This window comes from Bos taurus, chromosome 11 (genome assembly GCF_002263795.3).
Source record: "Bos taurus isolate L1 Dominette 01449 registration number 42190680 breed Hereford chromosome 11, ARS-UCD2.0, whole genome shotgun sequence".
Classification (NCBI taxonomy): domain Eukaryota; kingdom Metazoa; phylum Chordata; class Mammalia; order Artiodactyla; family Bovidae; genus Bos; species Bos taurus.
This window is the reverse complement of record NC_037338.1, coordinates 75,551,623-75,573,006: the sequence shown is the minus strand read 5'-3', so window position 1 is coordinate 75,573,006 and position 21,384 is coordinate 75,551,623. Positions and strand designations below refer to the sequence as shown.

At 45.5% G+C, this 21,384-nt stretch overlaps 1 protein-coding gene across 1 annotated transcript in view; it reads left to right on the top strand.

Moving 5' to 3' along the window:
- The first annotated feature begins 297 nt into the window (after nucleotides 1-297).
- KLHL29 (kelch like family member 29) overlaps nucleotides 298-21,384 on the top strand; it is a 332,208-nt gene continuing 311,121 nt past the window's right edge. The window contains exon 1 of the mRNA NM_001164494.1: nucleotides 298-668. The gene's annotated coding sequence lies outside the window, so the exon portion shown is untranslated. The remainder of the gene's footprint in view (nucleotides 669-21,384) is intronic.

Below are 21,384 nucleotides of genomic sequence, written 5' to 3'. Positions count from 1 at the left end.
GGCGCCCGTGATTGGCTCCGCCCGCCCCTGGCTGCGCGCCGAAGCCCGCCTCCCTCGCAGCTAAAGCAGACGGTACCCGGAGCGGAGCGAGCCAGAAGGGAGCATGGTCCCTGCGCCGCGGCCGCGCCAGCCCCCGCCGCCGCCGCTGCCGCCGCTGCCGCCGCCGCGGATCTAGCTGCAGCCCCGGCCCCGGCTCCGCAGGGCCCGCCCGCAGTCCCCGCGGCCGCCGCGCCTGAGCGCAGCCCCCGCCCGGAGCCCGAGCCCCAAGCCCGGAGCCAACCCCAGCCCCGCGGCCGCCGCGGCTGCGGGGAGAGCCGGGGGGGCGGGGGGAGCGATGCTGCCGGAGCCGCCGCCGCCGCCTCGGTGAGAGCCGCGCCGCGCGTAGCCGCACAGGCTGACAGGCAGAAGGACTGACTTCCCTCTCTCGGGCATCCTCCCTGGGCTGCCGGGAGGCGGCGGCGGAGGAGGAGAAGGAAAAGGGGGGAGAAAGCGGAGAGCAGGAACGCGAGGAGGAGGTGGACCTGGATCCGTTTCTCCCGGCCAGGACCCGAGCGGCCCCAGCCACCTCTGCCCGCCGGCGCCGTCCCCTATCCATCAGCCCTCCTGCGCCCACTCGCGACCCCAGACTCTCTGCGCGTCGGGCCGGGGCCAGAGCCGCGCGGCCGGAGGTAAGATGCAGGCTAGGGCGCCAAGGATGCGGCGCCGGGGAACCAGGGTGCTGGAGGCTGCGTGGGGCCGGGCCGGGCTTGGGAGCGGGGCCGGAGAACCCGGAACGCTGGGCTCGGCTCCCGCGGCGGCGGCGGCTGGAGCCTCCCGCGTCTGGACTCGCAAGGCTGCAGGAGCCCTTGCGCCTGCGCTGCTCCAGGGGGACAAAAGGGGGGGAAAAAACTTCCTGCCCCCGGGTGTGGATGCCCCCGGGCTGCCCGGGGCCAATGTTGCGGTGGTAGTGGGTGCTGGAAGCGAATATGACCACCCCCCACCCCACCCCCGCCGAAGCAGCCCCTCTCAGCTGGGCCCGAGAGCTTGCGTCTCTCTCCAAGCCACCTCCCTGGAGCGGCCCAGGGCCCGGGCCGGGCTGGGGGCCAGGAGGAGGCACCGGAGGGCAGGACTCTGGAGGCGGCTACGCGCCCGACCCTTTGGGGACGTGCGCGCCTCTGTGCGGCGGGAAGCCAGGTTGGGGTTTCTGCCCCCTCCCGTCCTCAGACCCCGCATTTGGGGACCGGGTCTCTTCACTCAATCCCAAGTAACTTTCGAGGCAGAGGAACGTGAAAACCACGGGGAGGAAACCCGCACAGACCTTCTGTGACCCCCTCCCCTTCCCTTAGCACCTTGTGGGTGCCAACGTGTTTGCGGGGCGCGGAAAGGAGAGCGTACCGGGATGGTGGGGCGGCGAGGATGTGGGGTTGGGTGGGGAGGGGTTGTTTATGTGCGGGATAGTGTGGACTGGGAGATGTGTGGTGTGGTAGAGTGGGCTTGCGCCCTGACTGCCGCGGGAGGTGCCGGCTGGCAGAGGGCTCACGTCCGGGTCTCTGTGGCCTGGAGCGGGCCGAGAGCGCGAGGGTCATCTGCGATCGCGGCGCGGGTGCGGGCTCTAGGCAGTGCGGGCCCCGGGCCCCGAGGGAGGGGAGCGCTCGCCCGGGGTCGAGAGAGCAGAGTCGAGATCCCGGATAGGTACGAGGCAGCTCCCAGGTCCGAGGCAGCTCCCGGGCAGGTCAGGTCTGCGTCGGCCGGGGAAGGCGGGGACGCGCCGCCTTGCCTGCTTGCCTGCCTGCAGCCAACGGTGATGGGGCCAAAGCGCGAGTCTCGGATGCCTGGGTCCGCCAGCGGAGAAGCCAGTTGTGGTTCCTGGGCTCTGAAACCCAATGGCAGGCACGGGTCAGTTGGCGGGTCCCTAGGGATGCTGATGGGTGAGGAGCCGCCGCCTCTTCCATCCCTGCCGCTCTGCAAACGCTCTCCTGGCTCCCTACGGTGCTTGCGCCGCGGCTAGCCCGGGGCGAATCGTGGACGCAGGTATTTATGTAGCATTAGGGGAGACCTCAGCGCTGGAGGGACCGGACCGCTGAGGACGCCCAGCTGCAGCTGCCCGTGAAACTTCCACTTCTTCGGCTCAGGGACAGTCAGGCTCCACTATTGCAGGCGCCAGCCTCTCACCAGCCGAGCTTCGCTGGGATTCGGACTCCTCTTGCGGTGATAAATCTGTCCTGGTTACAGCTGTATTTACCCTAATTTCAGTCGCTTTAAAGTCATCTGTCTAGTCACTTAAGAGTTCCTTTTCTTGTTGTGTGGTCTTATCTCCAGCTCAGCCCTGGGACGGCAGATTTAAGGAATTATTTCGGTTTAGGATGAATGACAGCAGATTTAATTAGCCCACCTCATTCGTGATGTTTTTTAAAAATTACAATGGAAAGTGCAAAGCTACTCTTCTGGAGTGGGCATGATGAACAACTTTATCGATTGTTCCTCGCGACTCTAGGCCAAAACGTTGTTGGATAATTCACAGGTGAATACTTTAAAGGCTGGTTGGCATGCCTGTGTTTGAGTAGTCATATATTTCAGGCATTTATACAAATATGAAGCTATGTGCCACTGATGAATATAGTCTCCATCCTGTACACTCTTCTGAGTGCACTTGATTTATCATCCTGCTATAAATCAGAGAATTACTAGCATATGTGCCCTTAAACTCTATATAAATTTAATGGCATTTAAATTGGTTTATGGGCTGATGCATTTAACCAATTTTAATAACTTTTCCGCACAAGCATCTTATAAACCATATTCATTCATGATTAAGAAAAACATTTTCTTCTGTTCAGTCTCTCCATTTGTAGCACAGTTAACGAAAATTTATAGGTCTCCAACTTTCATTTGCAAGCAACAATCCAAAGGAAATACCTAGAGTTGTACTGAAATAAAATACCCTATGGTAGCCATGGTAACAAATAGATTAAGGGTTATTGGTTTTCATTTGTGTGTGATGGGAGGGAGGAATCTAGGTTGTGTCTTTTTAATTATGCTTCTAATGAGTGGTGGTCATACTTCAAGTACTCAGTGCAGGAGATAAGCCAAACTGAGAATTCAGTTCTGTGAGAGGTTTATTGGAACAAAGACTAGTAGAGCCCTGGAGAATGACTTCTGCTAAATGCAGCTCCTCATATCCAGGAAGCAAATAGGTAAAACCTTTTTTATTTTTCAAGTAGATAAATGAGAATTGAGTTAGTCCCTTTAAAAGTAGAAAATTTATTTTCCTTATGAGCTCTTACCAAAGGAACCTTTCAATCTGGCCCATGTTTTCTAGGAATAAACATGTTAGAAGTGTGGATGTTGGTGTGGATTGAGTGTCACAGTTGTTATCAACACCTGTCAGTCTAAGTGAGGCATATCATTAGTCTATTCAAATCTTGCTTATTTTAATATTCATGCATTTCCATGGTGATCCATTCCATTTTTGTTTACTTAGTCAACCTTATAAATCTTTGGTATCAATTCAGTTGTACCATCTTTTTTTCTTTCATTTATCAATTGATTTGGCTGCAAATCATTCCCATTTTAAAATGTTTCTTTTTTTTCCCCCCCTTCTGCTAGTTCCCAAAAGTTTACACTATTGCTGATTGCATACAGATAACACCACTGAGCTAATGTAGTTTTTTGCATCTCATTTGATATGTGTGTATGCATGGGTTTTTTCTTCTTTTTTCTTCCAGCAGGCTTACCTTAAAGCTTTCTGACTTTTTGGCCTGGAGATGTCAATCCAACCCAGCAGAATTGACTAAAGGTTTCCCTCCCTTCTTCTTTCCTTCCCTCCTTCCTTCTTTCCTTTCTACCTTTCTTCCCCTCCTATCCTATCATGGTTCAGGGATTCTTTATGTCTTCAGTTATATCTGGCTCAACAGACTTTTGGACTTTGTATATTAGAACAAGCCCGTCGTCCTAGGATCTTGTCTCATTCAGTAGTAGCCAAAGACAGAAGGTTCTGGAACATCAGATTATTTTTCCAAATACAGTATATGTTTACTCACAGTGTATAGTATCTCTGGGATCACGTAACATTGTAAGTTCACTGCACAGGCAGCTTTGCTTAAATGCAAGTGATGATTTTGCTCACCCGCTTTCAACTTTGCTTTCTAATGATGCAGTCCCATGCTAATCATACCCTGCATATTTCAGAAATATCAAGGCAAGCATTAGCACGCCACTGACTTATTAGGATCAGGAGAAATAATTGGAGCACTTAAGTTCAAAGTCAGATGGAGAAACGGAATTATAACCAATCTTGTGATTCTATAATCGGTCAACTAAGTGCTTACTTGAGGGGTAGGAGCAGGAATAAACACCATGCATAAGAAATCCAGCCTTTGGTTGCAGTGGGTAAGGCTAAACCAAAGCAGAAACCATGTAGGTTTTACTAGAGAATAAGAGATATGTTTGTGGGAAATTCCCTGGTGATCCAATGCTTAGAACTTGGTGCTCTGACTGCCAAGGGCCCAGGGTTTGCTCCTGGTCAGGGAATTACAATCCCACAAGCAGCACAGCAAAAAAAAAAAAAAAAGGAGAAAGAAAGAAAAGAAATCTCTTTGTGGACAGATAAATCACGTATAGAGCCAAATGTTTAGAAACTGGGAAAATGTAGTTTGTACAGATAGTCTTTTGTTATTACTTAGGAAATCAGGATTTATCTCCTAATATGCTAAAAAAAAAAATAGTCTTAATAATTTGGTTAAGCAGAAAAAGTGTGTCAGAATTCTTTACCTGCCTTCTGAGATCAGGATCACACTGAAAGCAAACTGATTCTTTCTACAACAGCTACCAGCTTACTTTCCTGAAGTCCTAGGTCAGAAAGGAAATCACTTGAAAAAAGGGAAATTGAAACTGCAGAAAAAGATGAGGTATGTTGATCATTGGAAGGAGCAATACAATTAATTATTTGTGAAATGAACTTTACAGCTTGGGGCATCTCCACCTTTAGGAAGGGAAAGGGAAGATTTCTCATTTGCCACCAGAGAAGATATTTGCATGAAATTCACATGGTTCAGACTCTGGACTCTGTAGCAGTTGATGATTCAGAAGCTAGAACAGGAATGGCAGAGCGTTGTATACGGAATCAGGTTTGGGCCAAGAGGTCAGCTCCCTAAACATTTAAAGGCTGCCGTTGGCCCCACTGGCATCAATTTTTATAATTCTTTTCTAGAGTTTTGACATATTAAAATCACGGACTCTTTTAACAATATGTTAATATATGTGTGGGTGTGTAGGCTTTCCTGGTGGCTCAGCGGTAAAGAACCTGCCTGCAATGCAAGAGATGTGGGTTCAGTCCCTGGGTCCGGAAGATCCCCTGGAGACGGGAATGGTAACCTACTCCAGTATTCTTGCCTGGGAAATTCCATGGACAGAGGAGCCTGGTGGACTATGGCAGCAGAAGTCAGACATGACTTAGCAACTAAACAACAACAACAATAATGTTTGTGTGTATATATATGTAATATATATATATAAATATATACACATACATATATACAAATATATATTGCATAAAATGTGTATATACACACACATATACAAATAAATATTCTACTACTTTACTTTTTAAAATAGTGGTAAAAGGAAACACATAACATAAACTATATCATCTTTACCATTTTTAAGTGTACAGTTCAATATTGTTAATATTTTTGTGCAATGGATATCCAGAACTTTTTCATCATGCAAAACTGACCCTCTATACCCATGAAGCGTCAACTGCCCACTCTCCCTCCCCTACTTTCTGTTCCTATACATTTGACTACTTTGATGGCTCATATAAGGAGAAATCCTACAGTGCGTGTCTGTGAACATGGGTGGGCATACATCTCTTCACAATCCAGCTTTCAATCCTTTGGCATATATACCCAGACAAGGGAGTGGTGGATTCTTCTACTTTTTCACAGATGTGTGACATTGATCCTCTGTTGAAGAGAGATGGTAAAAATGCAGTCCACAGAAGACAGTCAGAGGAAGAATGCAGTAGATTTGCTCTTCCCTTTCTGTGTGTACATTTCCTCACAAATCTCTCCAATCTCTTTTCTGTTTTGCTTTTAGGGCTTGTGTGACTTACAGCGATATGGCATAGTGGCTAAAGGAATGGGCTTAGTGTCAGAGTTGAAGTCTAGTGCCTGGTGCCTACTAGCTGTGTGACCTTGGAAAGATCCTTAATCTCAGTAAACCTCCGTTTTCTTTTATGAAACTGGAGGGAATCATCGTGGCCAAGATAACTGCTAAAACCTGCCTCACAGTGTCCAACCTCAAGAAGTACTCTAGAAAGGAGAGCTTCGGTGACAGAGGCAGTCATGATGGAGAAGGCAGCAGCAACCTCTGGAGCTCTCAGAGACCATAGACAGCTCTCCTGTTAAATTTGATCATAAACATTTTCATAATATGCCAGGGTATATATAAATATATTGTATTCTGTGAGTTTCACTACCAGAACTTATTCTGAAAAAAGATTTGCATCACAATTACAATTGTTAAAAATATCCTTGAGTGGATTTGATATGTGAACTTTTAATTCCATTTTTAGTATCATAATTTTAGAGTTGATGTGGATTTTAGAGGTCAACTAATCTGCGTATTATTCAATCATCAAACCTGTATCAAGCCCCAATAATATAATAATAACAGCTTCCAGTTATGGCTGCCCACTGTATTTTAGTACTTTACATACATTACCTCTAATCCTCATATCAATGCTGCAAGATAGGGATTATCCACACTTTTACAAGTGAAGATGAGGCTCAGAAAGGTAATCAACTGGCCCAAGGCCATGAATCTAGCTATACTGTACATCCAAGTTTGAGCCTAGATCTATCAACTACCAATCTGTCTTGTCTTTTCTTTTCAAGCTGTGTGTGTGTGTGTGTGTGTGTGTGTGTGTGTGTGTGTGTGTGTGTTTGAGACTCCAGACTGTGTCTCGATGCATTCACACCACTGTGTGCATGCTGAGTTGCTTCAGTCGTGTCCAGCTCTTTGTGACCCTATGGACTCTAGCCTGCCAAGCTCCTCTGCCATGGGATTCTCCAGGCAAGAATACTGCAGTGGGTTGCCATTTCTTCTTCCAGGAGATCTTCCCTATCCAGGGATTAAACTCACACCTCTTATGTCTCTTGCGTTGGCTGGTGGGTCCTTTATCATTAGTGCCACCTGGGAAGCTCATTTGCACCACAGCACACTGCCTATTATGTACCAGGTACCACGTTGTCTGTGCCAATTAGCATTTTAAATGAAATAATTCTACTCGAGGGATTGTGAGCTTTAATAAGAATATTGACCAGGTCCAACATTCACAGTACTTTGGGATTTGCCTACCTGCTTTCATTTACTCTTACTCCTGGAATGCTGAGAAAAAACTTTTAGATGCTTTTGAATGACATCTGTTTCCATGCTGATCCAGTGTAATAAACAGCAAATTGAGGAGCAGAAACAATGTAGAAAGGATTAAGGATACATTTAGGACCACCAAAGATTGATCTGGGCATGTTTGTTTTGAGTCCCAGTACCGAATACAGTGCCTGGCACAGAACTTGATAGAAAAACTATTTGCCTGGATCAGTTTATGCCCAGAGAAGGTGTCAGGTAATAGACATCAAAGGCTGCTTTTTGGATTACCTTTCACTCAGTCGCTGTGTCGCTGTATCTCCACAGTTTTACATTGTGTGGAATTTTAGATGCTATATTTGGGCATCTATCTATTAAATATGTTTGTTGATGAATTATAACTGATCTAAATGGAATCTTTAAGGATTTATGACTTGAGACTTTGAAGACTAATTTTCTTGGAGCTGCTTCTTTCCCGTGCTAACTTGAATTTATTTGGCACTTGTGAGAATCGATGCAGAGTCCGTCCTAGTCCGTCCTTCATGATACACTTACTTGTGAGGTGTTGTCCCCACTGAGATTTTTAATTTGTGGCATTTCATAAATGTGTTGTTTTAAGGAAAAACAAAATGCCTCACAATCATAGAGACCACCGTAAAAGGGCAATAACTGTATTTTCCAACTTTTTCTGGCCTATTTTAATTCTTTATTTTAGTGGGGGCAGGGTGGAGGATTTTTTGTGTGTGTTTGTTTATTTTGGAGATGGATAAGAGGATATGAATACAACCTGGGGCACATACCACAAAAATGTGTTTTCTCCCTGTTTGAACTCTTCTAACCCTCACCCAGCCAAGGAATGACTTCTCCAGTTTTAGATTCACTGTGAGAAGGCATGGCTACCATGCCTCTGATCAAACCTGTAACTGAGGAATCAGGCAGGAAATGATGCTGGATGAGGAACACCCAGCAGGTGTTCTGGGGTGGCTGGGTACCAGCCTGGCCAGCTCCACCACCTCTCCCTGCCTCACTCCTGGGCTTGTTTCTACCCTCAAGGAAAAATCAGGCAGGAGGTTTTCTTTTTCTTCAGGCATCCCTGCAAAGCTCTTCGAAGCCGGGTCAGAAATGGAGACGATGAGGCAAGAGCAAACAGAAGGGCTCTCTCTTGTCTTGCGAAAAGCAAAAACTAGTCAAAGGCTTAGACCAAACAGTTGCCAGATCATCCGTGTTTTCCTTTTGGATATTTATAAACATTTTGAGAAGTGGTGGGGAAAGGTGAAACATGAATTTTAGAACAAAACAAAAACTTACCTTTCTCTTTTATCTCCTCTTTTCATATTTCCAGCTTTAAGCATATGCTTTTGGATCAAAACTGCAGCTGAACTTAGCTTCCTAAGGAATTTTAATGATACATTCATTTTTCTGAAAGTTCTAAATGAGCATAGACTCAGTCTATTTACTGAGCAGGTATGATGGAGAGAACCATGCCTTTCACATGGCATCTCATTTGTTGCTCACCTTGTGATGTAGGTAACATTATTCCCATTCTGCAGATTAGTTCTGGAGAGACGAAGCATTTGCCTAATGGGTGCAAACACGGGTGGCTGGATAGGTTACAGCGATGCACAAGCCTAGCCTCCAGGTGACTGCCAACCTCTGAAGAAGGGAGAGAGCCTGTGTTCCCTTTCATACAGAATATAAACTGATTATTAAAATAACAGAATATACACACACTTAGCCACATTACTCACATTATTATACCACAGTTGACATAATAAAGTGAGGTCCAGCTAATTTTATTTTAAGGCTTGAAATAAACTTGGAAGTGAGACCCATTAGTACGATTTCAGATTCCTTCACACTTAACCTCACTGCCATCATCATTTGTAAAACTCAACAAGTGTTTGATTCTGAGTTTATCTTGAAGGCTTAGGTCTAACTGACTGCTTTTCTATGTGGTCAAAGGCTTCTCAGGGTGCCCCTGACTTACACGGATAAGAATCAATTGTGTGAGGTTTCAATGGCTTCCCGTTTACAGCGCTCAGAACAATATCAAGCATATTATAACTGTAGTCCGTGTGAACATGTGGGTTGGTTTCTACTCCAGATCGTGTGAATAAGTGGCTCTTTCTGGATTCCCTTGGGAATCACGACCTCCTTTTGGCTTTGGACTTCGCACGTGTTGGCTTCTCACTGTTTGGATGCCCTGAGACATGACCCCAACCATGAGTTCCCAGTCTAACCCAGAAGCCTGTGGCATGTGGAGAGCAGGTGGAGATAGTGAGGGGACAGTCCAGCATTTCTTTCAGAACAGAGAAATTCTGAAAGACCACAGGGGAAGAACCTGATCATGAAGGCTGCCGCAAGCATCCACAACACGATTACACGCAGCCACTTAGATTGGTTGCCTCTGCCACTGTCCAGGCTGTCCAGGCCAGTAGAAAATGATGCTCCAGGCCTGGTCCTCTGATCGGTGCTAGGTCACAGATTGGTTACCAGTCTGAGACAAGATAAAATGGGAAGGAGCATTTAGAAACTTCTGTCACACTTGGCACTCCCTTGACAGCGTAGCCCTTGGCTTCTCTCCCTGAAGGTGTGGACCAGTCTGGGGCCACGTCAGACTCCCTCGCGTGTTGCCAAGAGAGCCGTGTGTGGTGAGAGCTGTGGGTAAGCATTGCATGCTAAGACTGCCTTTCAGTTCTTAACAGATGGGCGATACAAATAAAACCCAAAAACCTGGGGTCTTTCACCACAGATAGGGGAAGAGGGCAACACGAGAGCCTAGATGTACTTGTCCTGCCAACCCACAGGCAGTGCTTTTTTTCTAAAGCTCCCATCTAGAATCCCTCATCAGTGAGGCCAGCCTCTCCTCCTTTGGGACAACAGGCAGACTGAATTGTAGCTGGTCTGATGGTGCTCACTGTACCAGGGACAGCTGCCTGGTCTGCTCTGTCCTGTCCAGGAAACGATTGCCATGTCGGGGGGTGCTGTGACGAGGGGCTCCTCCTCTGTGTTTGTGTGCGTCTCCAATTAGCTCTCTGATGCTGAGTGAGAGCTTGAGGGTCTTAGCACAAGAAATATGAGGCCCTTTTGTTGCAGTTCTGCACTATTCTGACTTCATAAGCCATGCATAGGTGATTTTGCCATTGAATTCACTGATTTGGTTGCGGTAGGCTATTTTGCCATTGAGCTCACTTGTTTGGTTGATCTGAAGAAGTATAAGATGACCATGCTCTGATTCTGGCTCTCCAAACCAAGAGGTCAGGGCCACGGCATCTGGGAAGTGTGTTACATTTTGGAAGCCGTGTCAGTGAGACCCGGAGGCTGCAGGCAGCCTGTGTGTCTGGCTGATCTTGCTAGCGAAGAGCCTGCTGTACGCAGAGCACTGTAATCTATTCAGTTCATGCTGCTCCAGCCAGCTTTAATCATCAAAACTTAAATAATATTCAAACTGTGAAAGGAACTTTTTTCTTGCTGAAACCTGGGTGTGCCAAGTAGAAGCTCCGAAGCTTCTCAACTTACCGATCTATGGCCACACATTGCAGGAAAAGAAAAAAAAAAAAGAGCACCGGGGTGGCTTCATGCACTGTGGAAGAAAATGCCTTTCTCCACAATTAAATGGTACTGGGATCTGACATTTCCTCCTTTACCCCAGAGGAGGAAAAAAATGATTTTTATGGAAACTGTGGTTTATGGAAGTCCCTTTTTCCCCTCTCCACAAAATCACCACCTCTCTCTTTCACCGGCCCCAGGTCTCTATGAGGGTGCTCTGGGACCCCTGGGGCAGAAGTCAGGCCATGCAGAAGCCCATGGGGTTTTCAGGAAGGAAGGGACGTGGGTTGTGTGACATGCTGGAAGACACCAGTGACTGGGACGTGAGGGAAGGTCACCGGCAGCAGTGGAGAGACTAGTAAGAAAGCAGCTGGGACTACTGCCTTGCTGAGATAAAGCCACATGAACCGAACCATCCTCTGGTGGCAATGGTTTCAGCCCTGGGTTTCCAGATGGGCTGTGGTGACAGCCCTTGCCTCTCCCCTGCGCTCTCCCTCATATCCCCAAGCAAAAAGGGCATTCCAGAGCCGCGACCCTGCTCAGGCTCCTACCTCAGAATTTAAAACTTCTCTCCCAGATTCTGCAGAAACCACAGAAAGCCCTCTTTGTTGGGGAAGGCTCCTGGGGAGGCTGTGGGGGAGGGGTGGGCGCCCACTGGACTGTGAAATTGCGATTGGAGAGCTGTAGCTGCCAGCTGTTTTTATTCTAGGTAAGCCTCCCTGGACGTCTGATCTTCAGAAGCATTTTTTGATATCTGGAAGAGACACCTAGGCCAGGTATGGTCTCCTTGGTCCTAGGGAAAGGGTCCTAGGAAAAGCAGTTCGCCTGTCTGACCCTTGGCTCCTGTGCTGTGTTACCTAGGAGCCACTGGGGACAGGGACAGGGACATGAGATTGACCTCTAGGGACTGAGCATGTGACAGTGGTGGGGACGAGACTGGATTCTCAGTCCTGCGTGCATGTGTGCTAAGTCGCTTCAGTAGTGTCCGAATCTTTGAGACCCCATGGACTGTAGCCCGCCAGGCTCCTCTGTCCATGGGATTCTCCAGGCAAGAATATTGGAGTGAGTTGCCATGCCCTCCTCACTCAGTCCTGCACATAGTTACAAATAAAACTTATTTACTTTCAACTCAACAACAAGCGAACAGCTTGATTTTAAAAATGGGCAAAGGACGTGAACAGACATTTCTCCAAAGAAGATATACCAAGAGCCAACCAGCCCATGAAAAGATGCTCGGTATCACTAATCATTAGGAAAATGCAGATCAAAACCATGATGAGATAAGATAACTATAATTCTTTAAAAAATAGAAAATAAAAAGTATTGGTGAGGATGTGGGGAAATCAGAACCCTGATGGGTTTTGGTGGTGGCAATATAATGGTGTGACCACCAAGGAAAACAGAATAGAGGTTCCTCAAAAAATTAAACATAAAGTTATCATACAATTCTGTAATTCTGCTTCTGGGTAAATATCCAAAAGAAGTAAAAGCAAGGACTCAGATATTTGTACACCCACACTCATAGCGGCATTATTCACAGTAGCCAAAAGGCAAAAGCAACCCGAGTATTCATCCGTGGATGAATGGATAAATAAAATGTGTTATACAGTGGAATATTAATCAGCCTTAAAAAGGAAGAAAAGTCTGACACTTGCTGTGACATGGTTGAACCTTGAAGGCATTATGCCAAGTGAAATAAGCCAGTCATAAAAATATTGTTTGAGGATGAGATGGTTAAATAGCATCTCATGGACATAAACTCTCATGGACTCAATGGACAAAAACTTGAGCAAACTCCAAGTGATGGTGGAGAATAGGGAAAGCCTGGCATGCTGCAGTCCATGGGGTCGCAAAGAGTCAGACACAGCTTAGTGACTTAACAGCAAATTGTATGATTCTACATATATGAGGTACTTAGTAATCAGATTTATAAAGACAGGACAGAGAATGGTGGTTGCCAGAGGCTGGGGGAGAGGGGAATGAGGAGCTGTTGTTTGGTGGGCACAGTTTTAGTTTGGGAAGATAACAAAGTTCTGGAAATGGATGGTGATAATATTTGGACAATACCCACTCCAGTACTCTTGCTTGGAAAATCCCATGGATCGAGGGGCCTGGTGGGCCGCAGTCCATGGGGTCGCTAGGAGTCAGACACGACTGAGCGACTTCACTTTCACTTTTCACTTCCATGCATTGGAGAAGGAAATGGCAACCCACTCCAGTATTCTTGCCTGGAGAATCCCAGGGACGGGGGAGCCTGGTGGGCTGCCGTCTATGGGGTCACACAGAGTCGGACACGACTGAAGCGACTTAGCAGCAGCAGCAACAGCAGTGTGACTGTATTTAATGCTGCCGAACTGTACACCTTACTGGTTAAAATGGTAAATTTTATGTTATATGTTTTTACCACAATAAAAAGAAGAGATTCTAAACTGGCTCTCCTAATAAATTCTTTAAATCATTTGCTTAGAGGCAAAAAGCCACTCACTTTAACAGTTCAACAATTTGTATACCTTAGCCTTTGCTGGGCATTGTATGTATTATTATATACGTATGTGTTTTATTTGAGGTGTAACAGTTGAGGCAGCACAATAAAATCCACAGACCATACGTGTTCAGTTCACTGAGTGTTGATAACTGTATATACATCTGGAGCCACCATCCAAAGGAAAATGTAAAACATTTCATCACCCCAAAAAGTTCCCGTGTGCCTCCTCTAAGCAAGCCCCCTTCTCCTGAACATTTTCTGATGTCAGTCACCAGAGATGAGTTCTGACTGCTGTGTGACTCCGTGTGAATGGAAGCATGTAGTATATACCCTGGTACCCACTGGTTTCACTCAACCCACCCCAGGCGCGATTTATCCATGTTGACATTCCCCCAAGTAGTTCTTTCTTAATTGCTCAATAGGGTTCCATGGCATGTACCAGAGTTGGTGTGTCCACTCTCCTGTGGACAGACATTGAGTGTTGCGGTGTCTGGGGACAGCTGGCAGCAAGTGAGGGTGTTAGCTGGCCAACTGGGAGTATCCCCATGAGTTGGGGTTGTCACACAAGCTCTCCATGCAGGGGGTTTTCTGCAGGACTGGCAGCTTCCCCAGAGTTGAACCACCTCCAGGTCGTGGCGTTTGGGTGATTTTCACTGAAAGCGTGACACCCGGTAGACCAGATGCTCCTGTGGCTGCTGGACAAATTTCTCCCTTAAAGGCACATCATGCAGGAAGTTGAGTATCAGGAGACTGTGTGGTGACTCTGCTGTGAAGACAGGAGGTTGGCAGATGGCCTTAAAGGTCAGTGTCTCTGAGCCATGATTATACCTTCCTAGCCCAAGCAGCCACCTGTAGAACTGACCAGATGCCAGGGGTAGGGACAGAGAATAGGGCTGGGCTGATCGGTCCCCAGCTCGGCCCCTTCCTCTGTGGTTTGCAGCCTTAGGGCTAGTTGACATGTTTTTTCTGCCACAGTACGAAGGCCTTTAGTATGAGAATTCTGTCGTTAGGGTGACCTTGCCCTCTCTGCTGTGACCCATTCTCAAGTGAGTGTGCAGTCTGACTCTGAGATCAGTGCCGTCCCCCACATCCACATTTCTGGGCAGCATCTCGGCTCCTGAAGTAGTAGTGAGACCTTGTGCTCGAGAGCCGTGGCCTTCACTTCCATATGGGTCTGAGCTCAGCGTCTTAGCAGGGCCACCTAGGAATGATGAAATCTTGGGCAGGTTCCTTCATCTCTTGGAACAGAGCCACCTCGTATAATAACACTAATAATAGCTTTGCTGCTCTACGTACCGCCTCTAACAGGCCTGTAAGTGGGGGGCAGGGTCATTCCTGCCTTGCAGGAATTCAGACAAAGTTCATCTGTGTGAAAGCTGAGTTCATCTGCCTCCCCTACGTCCACATTCCTGGGCAGTGCCTCACTGCATGATGTAGACGATGCAAGGATGGTGTGTAGGTGGCAGCCGGGGCTGTCGCCTCCAGGAAAGAACTGTTGGGACACAGGGCTGATAAGGGTGAGCATGGTCACTGGGAAGCACCACCCCACTCCCCTACCCCTCCACCTCCAAGCAGGCAGCTGGAGGACCTCCCAAGGCAGGTGTGCTGATGACGGTCACCCTCCCTCTGTCCAAGTGCCTCCCTCTGAACACCCAGGACCCCCATGCCCAATCTACCAGCTTACAAGCCCAATTCAGCTAATGAATCTACTCTGCCCTGTGAGGAGTAACCCTAGATGGCCAGCCTAGGTCTGCACTGTGATTTCTAAAGGATGCATTGCTCTAAATTCACCTCTGAGAGATGCTGGCACAGCTGTGGGGTGTTTGGGCCCTGTGTCGCTGTGGTCAGCTCCCTGGCCAGAACCCACAGGGCTCATGCTCCCGGGACAAGGGAATGGGGCCTGGCGCCTATCTCAGCAAGTCAAGGCCTGATGAGTTATGCCCACCTACCCATGGGTGCAGGGAGCTGGGTCCCCCACGTGGCTGGGGAGTAAGAAGATGCGTTGGGGACAGAGGAGCCACTCTGCCAGCCTGAGGCTGCCCTTGGCTCCCCACTCCCCTCTTCCATCTCTGGAAGGTTTGCCCATCTCTGCCCAGTTCAGATCCTTCCTATCCTTCACGGCTTCCTCTAGGAGGAGCCTATGGCCCAGGTTCTCCATGTAACCCCCTCTTAAGGGTCTCCAGCCGACTGCTCCTGGGGGATTGAGCACCTCCCCTTCTGTTTATATCCCTCTGTTGATTTTCCTCTTAGAGTGTAGGGCAGTGACGGACACACATCACAGTTTGATCGAGTGAGGCCCAGAGGAGTGCCGTCTAAGACATGCCAGTGAGAGGCAGAGCTGGGACTGGAGCCCCAAATCCTAGAGCATGGAAACAGCATCACAAGGGGTGGGAGCCTCGGGTCTGGGCGGGAATCCCCTCCTGTGAATTCCGTGCTGCTTCAAGCCATGCTGGGTGACAGAGTGCAAACCCCGGGGAATTTTCTCTTTTGGTTTTTGTCACAAGCAAGCAGAAATGACTTCCTAAAACGTGTGACTAGATAAGGGATCCCTTCTCTGGGATGTGAAATGACTGTGCATTCAAATCTGAGCCACAAAAGATGATCTTCACTCCCGTTTTTTTGCACACCACCCACAGACCTTCCCAGGATGCTAACTCACATGCTTATCTTGAGGCCCCGGGCCTTGGGGTCCCTGGTGAAAGCCCAGTGTTTCCCAGCTGTTGCCATGTACCCCCACCCACCTTCTTTCTTCTCCCCCGACCCGGGTTTGTGTCTCCCCTCTGCCCAACGATGAACCCAGACAGCCTGGTTTGTCTCAGGGACTATCTGTCTTCACAGTACGTGTTTGAGTGCTGGGGTAGGGTTGGCAAAGAGATGGCATGAAAAACATTCCTTGTGTTCAGATCAGGAGACAAGGGAAAATACAGAACACTTCTTTGGGCTTTGAGAACAAAATTCTTTAAGCGACTTATCATTGTGAGTTTGTTTAGCGTGAAAACCCTTTTTTAAAAGGAAACTTTGTTAATGAAAAGAAACCAAGGACATATTATATATATATACTATGATGTCAAGTATGTTAAAAAAAAAAAAAGAACGCAGAACAAATGACTGAAAATGTGCCATAATGTTAACAGTAGTCATCTTTCTGCTTTTAAAATTCTACTTAAAATTTTTCCAGCTTAAAAATAGATTTTTAAAAAACCTGTCAGCATATTTATCATAAAATAAAAGCTTATTTAACAGGGGAAAGAAATTTAACTATGCAAATAAGGTTAATTTTTGCCACCTGCCACTGTGAGCGATGTGTTTGTGTACATGCCCACACAAATAGCAATGAAAACAGGAAAAGGACAGGCCACAATGTGGAGGAGATTTTTAAACAACCAGTTTTTTTTGAGGGAGGAAGGACCAAAATAATTTCATGTAACTCCATATGTAATAATCTTCACAGTGAATCTGAGACTCATCTTAAATGAACAATTCTCTCAAGGTTCTATTTCATCTTGTGGCTCCGGCAGGACCCAGGATTGGGGGGAGTCTCTCTTCTCAGAGATAGCTAAGCTAAAGCAGATGCTAAACCCAAAAAGCCTGTCTTGTTGCCTGCAAGCCGAGTGCCAGCCTTCTCAAATAACTGTGCCCCCAAGTGGTCACTTGTACCTGTAAATTACATCCAGCAAAAGGGTTGCAATTAACCAGATCCTGGACCACAGGGTTTATAATTTAATAACAACGGTGATGTCAGTAACACAGGACAAAAAGGAGTGAAAAAGGAAGAAGAAACCCAGAAAGAGAGAGAGTGAGTGTGTGTGCGTGTAGAGTAAAAGGGAATGATTTTCTGAATGTTTGTCTATCCCACGTCCTTCCAGAAAGAGGTGTGTGGGGGAGTGAGTGTGTGTGTGAGCACGTGTGTGTGTCCACTAGCAGAGGAGACTGCCCAGAGCGGTGAGGGCGGCTGTGGGTGGAACCCTCCAAGAATTCAGGAGACTGCCCGTTTCTCAGGATGCTCCTCTAGGCCTTTGACGGCCTGCTTCTCTGCAGCAGTGGTTCCCTGATCGTCTCCTTGGCAGTCTGCCAGAGGCTCTAAGTGTACTGAGAATTGTGTTTTAATAGAAGGCTTTACCTCTGATACAGATTTAAAATGAGGAAGAAACTTTCTGTTCCTCAGCCAGAGCGAAATGCATTTTGCTGCTCGTGAAATGCTGGTGATTACAAGCTCATCTTACATAATTTTATTATTTTCAATTGCTGCCTGTCAATCTCAGGTGATGGTTTCCTGGGAGCAGAAAGGAGGCAGATTCTGGGCGATGATAAAAAAAAAAGCCACCCCGTCATTAGCAGATCGTACAGGAGTTTAGAAAGGAAAATAATTATCTTTGTGATGATGCTGTTCAAGATAATCAGAACCTGCATTGCTAAGTTAGACATGCAGAAGTGAGTCGAGTACTGTTTAATGGCCTTTTAGAAAATGCATTTCCACTTTAACAAAGGGTTGATATTTGGAATTTTTTTTAAAAACCTTTAAGTCTGATGAAGGAGTTCTCTTCAACAATCACGTTTTCAGAGACTATCGAGGTGGTCCACTGTCACGCCCACAAGAGGGCATTTTCTCATCAACTACAGTGAAAAAAATGATTTGTTTTTGAAGAGAAGCTGAGAGGCACTGGGGGAGGAAAGTGTTAATCAGAAACTGGGGATGGAGAGCTGCTTGCAATTGAGTTGTATGTATGTTTCCACTAAATACGGCCTGCCAGTGCTACCGGCCAGGAATCCTGCTCAGTGTGTTTACTCTGATTTTAATGTCTTATTCCCAGAATGACTGGGCACCAGAGGAAACCTTTATAAGAGGTTTCTCTGGATACAAGATAACCACATGCTAGTATATAGCTAGTATGTAGCTAGAACTAATTCCAGAACTGGTATTTTACCCATCAATAACTCTAATACTAAATTTGATTTTCTAATATTTTAAAACTCTGACCAAAGTCCTCCTCCACCCTTTCCCACTCCAAGGTTCTTCATTTGTTTAAAAGATATTTATTGAGCACCTACTACATGCATCAACAATGAACCAGGCCAAGACCTTATCTTCATGAGACATACATTCTCCATAGTGGGACAGCATTAAAAAAAAAAAAAGCAAATGAATACTGGAATATAATCTAGATAATTATACATGATATGAGGGAAAATAATTGGGAAAAGGAAAGCTATGTGAGATTGGGTAGTTAGGAATCCTTCTCTAAAGGGCAACAAATAATATTCTAGTTCTGCTCAAAGGATGCCAGCACTGTTTAGATTACAAATGTAATAAAAATAAACTCCCTTCTTCAAAAAAGTTAGTTGCAATGTTTAGTATCTTATGGACCGTGAAATGTGATGAAAATAGGGGAAGCAACATGAAGTTGCCAGTTATGAGATTGTTAAACAAGTTTTTACAATTACCATCTACTCTTCACCCCATCTTTTCAAAAAAGTGATGAATGTTTTACCACTGAAGAGTAGGAAGGATGTAATCCCAGAAGATGGGAGAGTTGAATAAACTTAGTGTTTTAGAAAATTCACTCTTGAGTTTTGTCATTTTCCGTGGACTGTGAGGACTTCATCATAGACTAGTCCTGCTCATGGTAATTGTCTCCCCTGTCCCAGACCAGCCCAGGCTACGGAAGATACAGTTATGGCAGCTCTATTGGCACCAGTGAACATGCATAAGGCTCAGGAACAGAACATAGTGATGGCTTCCCACCCAGGGATTCTAGAATACTTGATAGGGAATTAAGCTCAAGACCTACGATGTCCCAAGAGACCCATGTGATAATTTCTAAAGCCAGGAGTCAAAGATCTACTTTGAAGACGTGTTTTAAAAGGTCAGAGCTGAATGGACTGGGCAAATCAAGGAGGACTTCATGGGGGAGGTGAGCCTTCAACTTGGCCTTAGTGGGTAGATCGGTATGAGGAAGGGAGCCATAATGGGTGGTGTGTTCTTTTTTTGTTATTGTTCAGTTAATATGGAACATTTTTGGTAATAAAAGCAACACCCATTATGTAATATTTTCAGGTATGATGAAGTAGGTTGTTGTGCAATGGCTAAGTCATGTACAACTCTTTGTGACTCCATGGACTGCAGCACACCAGGCTTCACTGTCCTTCACTGTCTCCTGGAGTTTGCTCAAACTCGTGTCCATTGGATAAGTAGGTAATAATCTCTAAAACTCTATAGTCTAGAGAGAGCTATTGTTAATATTTTATCATATTTTCTTCGAGTCTTCCTTTTGTTTTGAATTTTTACCGTAGCTGGGGCCGTGTTGCCAATGAACTTTGCATCTTGCATTTTTAAACTTTATAGAGCACCTTTCCATGTCATGAAAAGTGATTCCCTAACATCAGAATACCCTACATGGTATGCTGTCATGTCTGCAAACTGGTTTACACAGCCATTCCACCCAGCAGGTGTACTTTTTTCCTATTATAACCCTCTGTGTATCATCTTGGTTCATAATTTTGGTGTCAGATAGATCTGACAAAGCCCAGAGTAACATTAGGCTCATCACGTTATTCACCCCGGCCTCTGTCTCTCACTTGTCACATGGAGATAATAGTATCAACCTCATGGTGTGGTTGTGAGAGTTACATGAGAGAATGTTTTGAGTATAATTCTAGAAATAGAATTACCGAGGTTTAATCTTTTAAAATTATATAATGTCCTAGTTAAAAGAATAATGTTCTTTATGGAAAATTTTAGCTAAAAGAAAAGCCATGCCTAATTTCATCACTAAAAGATAAAAACAATTAACATTTTAGAATCCATTATTTATCACTTTGAGTAGAATTGGGATGTACTATATATATATATATATATATATATATATATATATACACACACACACACATATGTATAACTTTCTAATTAAAAGAATTATATATATATATAATATATATTATATAACTATATATATACTATATATATAAGTATATAAGTATAATATATAATATATAAAGAATTATATATATATATATATATATACACACACACACACACACACACACACACACACACACATGCGTGCATGCTAAGTCACTTCAGTTGTGTCCAACTCTTTGTGACCCCATGGACTGTAGCCTGCCAGGCTCCTCTGTCCATGGGATTTTCCAAGCAAGAATACTGGAGTGGGTTGCCATGCCCTCCTCCAGAGGATCTTGACCCAGAGATCAAACCCTGATCATTGTGTCTCCTGCATAGACAAGCGGGTTCTTTACCACTAGCGCCACCCGGGAAGCCTATATTTATATTTATATTTATTTATTTCCTGCTTTTTCCCATCTTAACCTTGTATTGATTTTCCATCATCATTACATATTCAGAAACATCTTAAAAGGCTGCATTTCATTATGTTCCATTATATTAATGTGCCATATTTTATTTAACTAACTTCCAATCGTTGGATATTTAGATAATGATTTGCTATTATAAATAACATAAAAACCAGCTGTTGTTAAACATAAATATCTACAGACATTTTGAATTATTTCCTTAAGATTACTTCCTAGAACAGGTCAGATCAGAGGTAGGAACATACAGAAGACATTGATCTGCACGGCCACATTGCCCCAACAAAGCCTGTGCTATTTACTCTCCCATAAATAGCACGTGAACACCTATTTTACTCCACGCTTACCTATGACAACTTTTAAAACTATCTCAGTCTCTTGGAGCTGTGAGTGATGGTATCTCGTGGTCTCAATTTGCACTCCCTTGATTACCTGTGGGCTGGAGCATTTGTTTCTGTGTTTATTGACATTCCTGTCCTTTGCCTGTTCTTCTGTTTATATTCATCTTTTTCTTATTGATTTGTAAGAGCTCTTTATGCATAAGAGGATATTAACCTTTTGGTGTCATGTTAGAAATATTTTTCCCAGTTCGTCATTTGTCTTTTAAATTCATTTATGGTTTCTGGATTGTATAGAAGCCTTTAATTTGTGTGTTGTCCTATTTGTCAGCCTTCTTC